Genomic DNA, 12,702 nt, shown 5'->3' on the forward strand with positions numbered 1-12,702 from the left:
TCTCTCATTACAACAGGGTAACCAAGACCTCTTGACTTATATAGCCTCTTTCAATAGACTCATAGTGGAAACATAATGGCCCGAGGACAAGAGAATAACGCTTTTCTACAGAGGCCTGCGTGGAGAGCTCAAGGATGTGCTAGCGCAAGTTGTGAATCCTCCACAAGAATGTTCGGACTATATTGACTTAGTTGTCCAACTGGACCATAGACTACAGAACAGGAAGGCAGATCGTTCCAGATTTGATACCCGAGTGTTTTCTAAACCACAGACCTCGAATAAGGGAGCTGACACTGTGGAACCCATGCAAATAGGGGGCATGAGAGGACCTTTAACCCAGAAAGAGCGGGAAAGAAGAAGGCAGCTGCAATTATGCCTCTATTGCGGTAATTCAGGACACTTTCTTCGGGACTGTCCCGTGAAACCAGCTAAGAAGACTGTAGGAGCCGCGGATACCTGTACCACAAATTCTGAGCAGGGAAACGACCTCGCCCGACAAGAGTAGAGGTCCTCTTGCCGAGCGTTAAGATCTGTCCCGTGACCTCGCATTTCGTGATACCCATGGTCCTCATTAGTCCTGAACGTCCGGATCGTTTGCATGCAATTGAAGCTTACATTGACAGCGGAGCAATCGGTAACTATGTGGACCGTGAAATGGTATCAAGGATGAATCTACCCCTTGTCCCTAAGGCAGTAAAAGACGTCATCACTACTGTGGATGGCACGGAGATAGCCTCCGGACCAGTAACGCATGCCACCCAAGAAGTGACGTTGTTGAGTCACAATGGACACCGGGAGAGAATAGTGTTCGATGTAATCAAGGCCCCTCAGTTCCAGATCATTCTGGGAATCCCTTGGTTAGAGAAGCACAATCCTCAGATTGATTGGCGAGCAAAGACGGTTCAGTTTCCAGAGTGTTCTACCACTTGTTATCCTCGACCTGATGTTTCATTAGCGGCGATCTCTTCTGAGGAGATTCTCAAATTACCTCCCGAATACCAGGAGTTCCAAGACGTCTTCCAGAAGGATCAAGCTAACACTCTACCTCCTCATAGGTCTTACGACTGTCAAATAGATCTGATACCTGGAACAACTCCTCCTTGCAGCAGGATCTATGCCCTCACCGAGCCAGAGAACCTTCACCTCAGACAGTACCTGGACCAATACCTAGCTAACGGGTTTATCCGTCCTTCAAAATCTCCAGCTTCATCGGCTTTGTTCTTCGTTCCGAAAAAGGAAGGAGACCTTAGGACTTGCATAGATTACCGCGCCCTGAATCAGATCACTGTTAAAAACAGATACCCGTTACCTTTGATCCCTGAACTCCTGGACCAAGTCAAAGATGCATGTATATACACAAAGCTGGATCTCAGAGGAGCCTACCACTTGGTACGGATCAAAGAGGGCGATGAATGGAAAACGGCCTTCCGCACCAAAGAACGGGCTATTCGAATATCAAGTGATGCCCTTTGGACTGTGTAATGCTCCTGCTGCTTTCCAATATTTTATGAACGATGTCCTTAGAGAGCTCATTGACGTGTGTGTAGTTGTCTACATTGACGACATCCTCGTATATATTCATCATCTGAAGAAGAACATCAGAGACACGTTAAAAAGGTTCTCGAGAGATTGCGTCAACATAGTCTTTTTGCTAAGCTTGAGAAATGCGTTTTCAACGCAACGGAAGTCGAGTTCCTGGGATTCATATTGTCACCTAACGAAGTCCATATGGATTCAAAGAAAGTTGATGCAATTATCAAGTGGCCATCACCAACCTCTGTAAAAGGAGTTCAAAGCATGTTAGGATTCGCTAACTTTTACCGCAGATTCATTCCTGAATTTTCCCGGATAGTCCAGCCCATCACCGCTCTGTTGAAAAAGAACAAACGTTTTGAGTGGTCTTCTGAAGCGGAACAAGCTTTTCAAGACTTAAAAGCTAAATTCATTTCTACACCTGTTTTAAAACATCCTCGCCCAGAACTTCCTTACATCATGGAAACGGATGCTTCTAGTCTTGCTATGGGAGCAGTGTTATCACAAAGAGATTCGATCACCAACCAACTACATCCGGTTGCCTTTTGGTCCCGCAAGTTTTCGCCTCCTGACATCAACTATTCAATTACTGACAAGGAACTTTTGGCCATCAGATCGGCCTTTAAAGCCTGACGGCATTATCTTCTTGGAGCCAGACACACAGTCACCGTAATGACTGACCACCGCAATTTACAATATCTAAAGACAGCCAAAGCTCAGTCTTCCAGACAGCTTCGCTGGGCTCTGTTCCTAGCAGAATTTGACTTTATAATTACTTATCGACCAGGTAGTAAGAACGGAAAGGCGGATGCCCTCTCCCGGATGGGAGTAGATGAACATTTGATCAATCCAGATCCAATACCCATAATCCCAGAACAAAGGATTTTGGGTTTGGTCAGCACTCAATCTTTTGAAGACATCAAGACCACGGTGAAATCGCTCCTAACTCCGACCGATTTGCAGGACTGGCAATTAAAGGGAAAAGAATTCTCAGTAGATCAAGACCTACCATATTTCCGAGGACGATTGCACTTGCCCTGTGAGAAACTACAAAAACAAGTAATCTCCGGTTATCATGATTCTCTAATGGAGGGGCACCCTGGCATTACCAAAACCATGGAAAAGACTAAAAGACATTTCTGGTGGCCATCGTGGAAAAGGGATATTAGAGACTTTGTAATCTCCTGCGGTGTGTGTGCCCAGAATAAAAGTCAAAAGCAAAAACCAGCCGGCCTATTACATTCCACTTGACATTCCTCCCTGTTCATGGCATACCCTGTCCATGGATTTTATCACAGACTTACCTCCATGCTTGGGATATACTACCATCTTAGTAGTCGTGGATCTATTCTCGAAAATGGCTCACTTCATACCCTTGAAGGGTCTGCCTTCAGCCTCAGTATTGGCCCGGGAATTCTTGGCAAACATCGTTCGCTTACACGGTTTTCCTTCAGTTTTAGTCTCCGATAGGGGAAGTCAATTCATCTCCCACTTCTGGCGCAGTTGCTGTCGTCTAGCCCAAGTTGATGTAAGACTTTCGACCAGTCACCATCCCCAAACTGACGGACAAACCGAAAGGACAAACCAGACATTAGAACAATATCTACGCTGCATGCTCCAACAAACAGAAAAACCCTGGAAGGACATTCTTTGGATCGCTGAATACGCTTACAACAATTCGACTCATTCTGGAACCGGGAAGACTCCTTTTTTCCTATTATATGGACACCATCCTAGAACCTCCAACCTGGATCCTCCCCAAGAAATTGAAGCACCTGCTGTGCATCACTTGCATTCGGAGATCACCTGTGCCTTAAAGGAAGCCACTGCCCATCTGCAAAGAGCTAAAGCTCAATTCAAAAAGGCAGCCGATCGGCACCGTAAAGAGACCCCTCACTACGCTGTAGGAGATCAAGTCTGGTTATCCACTAAGCACCTGCCTTTAAAAGGACCCTGTACTTTCATCCCGAGATACCTTGGGCCCTACCTCATATCTGCCATAATTAATCCGGTGGCTGCCAAATTGGAATTACCTACGCATATGAAAATACATCCAGTATTCCATGTCTCCTTATTAAAACCAGTACAACCAGAAACCCGATTGACTAAACTCCCAGAACCCGTTTTGGTAGACGGAGAACTTGAATTCGAAGTGAAGAACATCCTAGACTCCAAAATTTCCAGGTCTAAATTATACTATCTGGTTGATTGGAAAGCATATGGTCTCCAGGAAAGGTCTTGGGAACCCTCAGAACATGTCCACGCACCTCGTCTGGTCAAGAGATTCCATCTGAATCACCCCGACAAGCCAAAGCCCCCGGGAAAGACACACTTAGGGGGGGCCTTGAGGGGGGATACTGTCATGATCACTGCTTCCAAGGAGTCAGGACCAGCCCAACGTCCTTGGAAGCAGGCCCCTAACCCTGATCCTAGGCACCAGCCGGTCCCCACAGGGACCTTTTGGACCTTGTCCTGGCGCCGGTGGCACCAGGCTCATCAGAAGCATCGGTCCCGGCAATGGAAGCGCCGGGCTCATCATTGGTGTGAAGGTGCTTGGGTGGACTTACCTGTGGCAGACCATGCTGCTTACTTACCAGACTCTTAGAAGTCCTCGGTGAACTGGGACTAATTTCTTACCTGGGTGGGGCAGCTCCACTCCCTGGATACAGCACTGGAACTCTTCTGGAAGCAGGAACTCTTTTCTTACCTAGGCGGGGCCGTGGAAGGAGACGCCTCATCACTCCCAGGCTATTAAACCACACCCAATTGATGAAATGTGCTTCGCGTTATTCTGCATCTGCAGCAGAACGCTCACCGAGTCTGTTCCAGCCTTTCTTCTTTGGATCCTGAACCTGCAAGAATTATACTTACCATTCCTGTACCCGATCAACATCAGCACCTGCAAAAGACCAGAAACAACAGGTTAGCAGAACGAACTTTAACACGCAGTATTTACTCACCTGATCCATCGGCAGCGGCCCTGTCTCACGCTGCACCTTCGCCTGCAAAGATAAACAGCATTATCATACTTACTGGCACGCTGTGCATTCCGGCTTCTTCACGCTGCATCTTCACCTGCAAAGATAAACAGCATTATTCTACTTACCGGCACGCTGTGCATTCCGGATTCTTCACGCTGCATCTTCACCTGCAAAGATAAACAGCAGTGTTACACTTACCGGCACGCGGCGAATTCCGGATTTCTTCATTCTGCATCGTCGCCTGCAAAGACAAAGAAAGAGACAGTAAGAGCGCTTGCCATACTTACGCAATTCCAGGCGCTTCTCCGCCACGCATAAAAAGACTATAAAGAGTAAAGGTGTCCAGAAACTTACCGGTCGTGCAGACAACGACGGTACCCATCCTCTGAAGTCAAGAGGCCAACTTTTCACCAGTGAAGGAACTGGCAACGGCACCCTGCACTAGACGCAGATGGAGAGCCCAGCATTCACCTATCTAAGGTGAGCACGTTGACCTGGGAGGGGGGCTCAACAGTCAGGCTGAGAGGAGAGAGATAGGGACATTCACAACCCAGACCTTTAACCCCCATATTATTTCACCTGCAGAAACCTCACCCTTCGAGTCCGACACACAGTGCGGAGAGGTTCGACCCCAGAAGCCAACCGAATCCTGCACATCACGTTTCGTGTTACAGACACCTTCCTGCCAAGACCCGCGCCTCCGTGGGAATCAGGTGAGCGTTACAGAACGCGAAGCCCACCACAAAACTCCTACCCAGGCGCAATGGAAACCTCAGATACTGATCAACTAGCCCAGTTGCTTGGGGAATTAAGAGCAGAAGTACATGCAGCTTGCCAGGAAACGAGCTCTCTAAGAAGAGAACTGATAATTTCTAAGGAGCGAACAGAGGACCTTGCTAGGCAGTTGTTACAAACGCAGGCAGGACAGCCACCTTTGCCCGTTCCAGGAGGGAGTTATCCTTCTGCATCAGCTTCAAATCCAGTGCAAATCAATCTGCCCTGTAATGTGCCCTTGGCACCGCCCGAACGCTTTGCTGGTGATCCAAAGAAATTCGCAGTGTTCATCAACCAGTGCCGCCTGCACTTCTTATGTCGACCAGCTGCATTCCCAACAGACCAGGCCAAGGTGGCTTTCGTGCTTTCTTATCTCAGTGGCAGCGCTGCAGATTGGTCGATCCCTTTAGTCACCCAGGATGATCCGGTTTTACACGATTTTCAAGCCTTCCAGTCCAGCATGGAGAAACTGTTCGCAAGACATGCACAAGGGCAGGCCTTGGACAATGAACTTCTCTCATTACGACAGGGTAACCAAGACCTCTTGACTTATATAGCCTCTTTCAATAGACTCATAGTGGAAACATAATGGCCCGAGGACAAGAGAATAACGCTTTTCTACAGAGGCCTGCGTGGAGAGCTCAAGGATGTGCTAGCGCAAGTTGTGAATCCTCCACAAGAATGTTCGGACTATATTGACTTAGTTGTCCAACTGGACCATAGACTACAGAACAGGAAGGCAGATCGTTCCAGATTTGATACCCGAGTGTTTTCTAAACCACAGACCTCGAATAAGGGAGCTGACACTGTGGAACCCATGCAAATAGGGGGCATGAGAGGACCTTTAACCCAGAAAGAGCGGGAAAGAAGAAGGCAGCTGCAATTATGCCTCTATTGCGGTAATTCAGGACACTTTCTTCGGGACTGTCCCGTGAAACCAGCTAAGAAGACTGTAGGAGCCGCGGATACCTGTACCACAAATTCTGAGCAGGGAAACGACCTCGCCCGACAAGAGTAGAGGTCCTCTTGCCGAGCGTTAAGATCTGTCCCGTGACCTCGCATTTCGTGATACCCATGGTCCTCATTAGTCCTGAACGTCCGGATCGTTTGCATGCAATTGAAGCTTACATTGACAGCGGAGCAATCGGTAACTATGTGGACCGTGAAATGGTATCAAGGATGAATCTACCCCTTGTCCCTAAGGCAGTAAAAGACGTCATCACTACTGTGGATGGCACGGAGATAGCCTCCGGACCAGTAACGCATGCCACCCAAGAAGTGACGTTGTTGAGTCACAATGGACACCGGGAGAGAATAGTGTTCGATGTAATCAAGGCCCCTCAGTTCCAGATCATTCTGGGAATCCCTTGGTTAGAGAAGCACAATCCTCAGATTGATTGGCGAGCAAAGACGGTTCAGTTTCCAGAGTGTTCTACCACTTGTTATCCTCGACCTGATGTTTCATTAGCGGCGATCTCTTCTGAGGAGATTCTCAAATTACCTCCCGAATACCAGGAGTTCCAAGACGTCTTCCAGAAGGATCAAGCTAACACTCTACCTCCTCATAGGTCTTACGACTGTCAAATAGATCTGATACCTGGAACAACTCCTCCTTGCAGCAGGATCTATGCCCTCACCGAGCCAGAGAACCTTCACCTCAGACAGTACCTGGACCAATACCTAGCTAACGGGTTTATCCGTCCTTCAAAATCTCCAGCTTCATCGGCTTTGTTCTTCGTTCCGAAAAAGGAAGGAGACCTTAGGACTTGCATAGATTACCGCGCCCTGAATCAGATCACTGTTAAAAACAGATACCCGTTACCTTTGATCCCTGAACTCCTGGACCAAGTCAAAGATGCATGTATATACACAAAGCTGGATCTCAGAGGAGCCTACCACTTGGTACGGATCAAAGAGGGCGATGAATGGAAAACGGCCTTCCGCACCAAGTACGGGCTATTCGAATATCAAGTGATGCCCTTTGGACTGTGTAATGCTCCTGCTGCTTTCCAATATTTTATGAACGATGTCCTTAGAGAGCTCATTGACGTGTGTGTAGTTGTCTACATTGACGACATCCTCGTATATATTCATCATCTGAAGAAGAACATCAGAGACACGTTAAAAAGGTTCTCGAGAGATTGCGTCAACATAGTCTTTTTGCTAAGCTTGAGAAATGCGTTTTCAACGCAACGGAAGTCGAGTTCCTGGTATTCATATTGTCACCTAACGAAGTCCATATGGATTCAAAGAAAGTTGATGCAATTATCAAGTGGCCATCACCAACCTCTGTAAAAGGAGTTCAAAGCATGTTAGGATTCGCTAACTTTTACCGCAGATTCATTCCTGAATTTTCCCGGATAGTCCAGCCCATCACCGCTCTGTTGAAAAAGAACAAACGTTTTGAGTGGTCTTCTGAAGCGGAACAAGCTTTTCAAGACTTAAAAGCTAAATTCATTTCTACACCTGTTTTAAAACATCCTCGCCCAGAACTTCCTTACATCATGGAAACGGATGCTTCTAGTCTTGCTATGGGAGCAGTGTTATCACAAAGAGATTCGATCACCAACCAACTACATCCGGTTGCCTTTTGGTCCCGCAAGTTTTCGCCTCCTGACATCAACTATTCAATTACTGACAAGGAACTTTTGGCCATCAGATCGGCCTTTAAAGCCTGACGGCATTATCTTCTTGGAGCCAGACACACAGTCACCGTAATGACTGACCACCGCAATTTACAATATCTAAAGACAGCCAAAGCTCAGTCTTCCAGACAGCTTCGCTGGGCTCTGTTCCTAGCAGAATTTGACTTTATAATTACTTATCGACCAGGTAGTAAGAACGGAAAGGCGGATGCCCTCTCCCGGATGGGAGTAGATGAACATTTGATCAATCCAGATCCAATACCCATAATCCCAGAACAAAGGATTTTGGGTTTGGTCAGCACTCAATCTTTTGAAGACATCAAGACCACGGTGAAATCGCTCCTAACTCCGACCGATTTGCAGGACTGGCAATTAAAGGGAAAAGAATTCTCAGTAGATCAAGACCTACCATATTTCCGAGGACGATTGCACTTGCCCTGTGAGAAACTACAAAAACAAGTAATCTCCGGTTATCATGATTCTCTAATGGAGGGGCACCCTGGCATTACCAAAACCATGGAAAAGACTAAAAGACATTTCTGGTGGCCATCGTGGAAAAGGGATATTAGAGACTTTGTAATCTCCTGCGGTGTGTGTGCCCAGAATAAAAGTCAAAAGCAAAAACCAGCCGGCCTATTACATTCCACTTGACATTCCTCCCTGTTCATGGCATACCCTGTCCATGGATTTTATCACAGACTTACCTCCATGCTTGGGATATACTACCATCTTAGTAGTCGTGGATCTATTCTCGAAAATGGCTCACTTCATACCCTTGAAGGGTCTGCCTTCAGCCTCAGTATTGGCCCGGGAATTCTTGGCAAACATCGTTCGCTTACACGGTTTTCCTTCAGTTTTAGTCTCCGATAGGGGAAGTCAATTCATCTCCCACTTCTGGCGCAGTTGCTGTCGTCTAGCCCAAGTTGATGTAAGACTTTCGACCAGTCACCATCCCCAAACTGACGGACAAACCGAAAGGACAAACCAGACATTAGAACAATATCTACGCTGCATGCTCCAACAAACAGAAAAACCCTGGAAGGACATTCTTTGGATCGCTGAATACGCTTACAACAATTCGACTCATTCTGGAACCGGGAAGACTCCTTTTTTCCTATTATATGGACACCATCCTAGAACCTCCAACCTGGATCCTCCCCAAGAAATTGAAGCACCTGCTGTGCATCACTTGCATTCGGAGATCACCTGTGCCTTAAAGGAAGCCACTGCCCATCTGCAAAGAGCTAAAGCTCAATTCAAAAAGGCAGCCGATCGGCACCGTAAAGAGACCCCTCACTACACTGTAGGAGATCAAGTCTGGTTATCCACTAAGCACCTGCCTTTAAAAGGACCCTGTACTTTCATCCCGAGATACCTTGGGCCCTACCTCATATCTGCCATAATTAATCCGGTGGCTGCCAAATTGGAATTACCTACGCATATGAAAATACATCCAGTATTCCATGTCTCCTTATTAAAACCAGTACAACCAGAAACCCGATTGACTAAACTCCCAGAACCCGTTTTGGTAGACGGAGAACTTGAATTCGAAGTGAAGAACATCCTAGACTCCAAAATTTCCAGGTCTAAATTATACTATCTGGTTGATTGGAAAGCATATGGTCTCCAGGAAAGGTCTTGGGAACCCTCAGAACATGTCCACGCACCTCGTCTGGTCAAGAGATTCCATCTGAATCACCCCGACAAGCCAAAGCCCCCGGGAAAGACACACTTAGGGGGGGCCTTGAGGGGGGATACTGTCATGATCACTGCTTCCAAGGAGTCAGGACCAGCCCAACGTCCTTGGAAGCAGGCCCCTAACCCTGATCCTAGGCACCAGCCGGTCCCCACAGGGACCTTTTGGACCTTGTCCTGGCGCCGGTGGCACCAGGCTCATCAGAAGCATCGGTCCCGGCAATGGAAGCGCCGGGCTCATCATTGGTGTGAAGGTGCTTGGGTGGACTTACCTGTGGCAGACCATGCTGCTTACTTACCAGACTCTTAGAAGTCCTCGGTGAACTGGGACTAATTTCTTACCTGGGTGGGGCAGCTCCACTCCCTGGATACAGCACTGGAACTCTTCTGGAAGCAGGAACTCTTTTCTTACCTAGGCGGGGCCGTGGAAGGAGACGCCTCATCACTCCCAGGCTATTAAACCACACCCGATTGATGAAATGTGCTTCGCGTTATTCTGCATCTGCAGCAGAACGCTCACCGAGTCTGTTCCAGCCTTTCTTCTTTGGATCCTGAACCTGCAAGAATTATACTTACCATTCCTGTACCCGATCAACATCAGCACCTGCAAAAGACCAGAAACAACAGGTTAGCAGAACGAACTTTAACACGCAGTATTTACTCACCTGATCCATCGGCAGCGGCCCTGTCTCACGCTGCACCTTCGCCTGCAAAGATAAACAGCATTATCATACTTACTGGCACGCTGTGCATTCCGGCTTCTTCACGCTGCATCTTCACCTGCAAAGATAAACAGCATTATTCTACTTACCGGCACGCTGTGCATTCCGGATTCTTCACGCTGCATCTTCACCTGCAAAGATAAACAGCAGTGTTACACTTACCGGCACGCGGCGAATTCCGGATTTCTTCATTCTGCATCGTCGCCTGCAAAGACAAAGAAAGAGACAGTAAGAGCGCTTGCCATACTTACGCAATTCCAGGCGCTTCTCCGCCACGCATAAAAAGACTATAAAGAGTAAAGGTGTCCAGAAACTTACCGGTCGTGCAGACAACGACGGTACCCATCCTCTGAAGTCAAGAGGCCAACGTTTCACCAGTGAAGGAACTGGCAACGGCACCCTGCACTAGACGCAGATGGAGAGCCCAGCATTCACCTATCTAAGGTGAGCACGTTGACCTGGGAGGGGGGCTCAACAGTCAGGCTGAGAGGAGAGAGATAGGGGCATTCACAACCCAGACCTTTAACCCCCATATTATTTCACCTGCAGAAACCTCACCCTTCGAGTCCGACACACAGTGCGGAGAGGTTCGACCCCAGAAGCCAACCGAATCCTGCACATCACGTTTCGTGTTACAGACACCTTCCTGCCAAGACCCGCGCCTCCGTGGGAATCAGGTGAGCGTTACAGCCACCCGGGAATTGCCAAGACCCTGGCCAAGGTGAAATGGAGTTACTGGTGGCCAACGTGGGACAAAGATATAATTTAGTTCACCACTTCCTGTGGTATCTGTGCTCAGAACAAGTCAACAAAACAAAGACCTGCTGGACTTCTACAACCATTGGACATTCCGCCAGCTCCGTGGCATACATTATCACTTGATTTCATCACTGGCCTACCTTCCTGCCAAGGTTATAACACTATCCTAGTGATTGTGGACCTGTTCTCCAAGATGGCTAATTTCTTCACGTTCAAAGGGCTATCAAACGCATTGGTTCTCGCTAGAACCTTCCTAGAACATGTGGTACGGCTGCACGGGTTCCCATCAGTCTTGATTTCAGATCGAGGTACCCAATTCGTGTCCAACTTCTGGAGGAAGTGTTGCTTGATGGCCCAAATAGACATCCGATTATCCACTAGCCATCACCCCCAAACGGATGGTCAAACGGAGAAGACGAATCAAACGCTCGAGCAATACTTGCGTTTCATGCTTCACCAAGCAGAAGGGAGTTGGAAGGATCTATTGTGGATTGCTGAGTATGCCTATAACAACTCCCTACATAGCAGCACCAGTCAAGCCGTTCTTTACTGTATATTGCAGACACCCACGCACGTCAGAACTGGACAACCCCACGACTCTGGAAATGCCAGCCGTCACGAATCTACACGCAACTATTTCACAGGCCTTCACGAGAGCCAAAGAACATCTGCAGCAAGCCAAAGCCCGCCAAAAGAAATACGCGGACCAACATTGCACAAAGGCCCCGACTACCAAATAGGGGACATGGTATGGTTAGCTTCCAAACATGTACCTCTAAAAGGAACCCGAACATTCCGCCCACGGTTTTTAGGACCTTTCCCAGTTGAATCCATCATAAACCCAGCCGCGGTGAAGCTGACGTTGCCAACCCACATGCGGATACATCCAGTGTTTCACGTATCCGTCTTGAAACCAGTTCAACCTGGAACCCGAGTAATTACCCCACCAGGGCCTGTGATAATTCAAGGAGAACCAGAATTTGAGGTAAAAGATATCCTGGATTCCAAGTATGTTAAAGCGAAACTCTATTACCTAGTGGACTGGAAAGGATATGGTCCGCAGGACAGGACATGGGAGCACAGTGATTACATTCATGCTCCACGCCTGATTCGGTGCTTCCACCAAGAGTACCCCACCAAGCCGGGGCCAGAAAGATGGACGACCATGAGAGGGGCCTTGGGGGGGAGTGCTGTCATGAACTTTACCCCTAGCCTGGGAACTCAGGGCCTCTTGCCCTCGCCCCAGTATTCCTGCCCCTCTCGGCTGTCTTGGAGCCAGTCCAGGCGCCTTTGGGGCCAGGCTCATAAGGCATCTGGAGTTTCTATTGGGGAATGGACCAACATGGCTTCCCCCATAAGGATCGAGGTGGAACTGCATCATGCAGTCTAGCATCCAGGACGTGGTCTGCCCTGGAGGCACCTGGGATACCTGCTGGCTATTTAAGCCACGACCAAGCTGAGACACGTGCTTCGCGTTGTTCTGCACTTGCAGCGTGACGTTCACCACGACCTGCTCGCAGCATCCTTGGCCTGCATCGTCAGGAAGAAGAAGAACACCGGTATTCTTCCTTACCTGTTCTGCACCCAGCATCT

The sequence above is a fragment of the Ambystoma mexicanum genome, chromosome 7q (genome assembly GCF_040938575.1).
Source record: "Ambystoma mexicanum isolate Mex_15411 chromosome 7q, UKY_AmexF1_1, whole genome shotgun sequence".
Lineage (NCBI taxonomy): Eukaryota > Metazoa > Chordata > Amphibia > Caudata > Ambystomatidae > Ambystoma > Ambystoma mexicanum.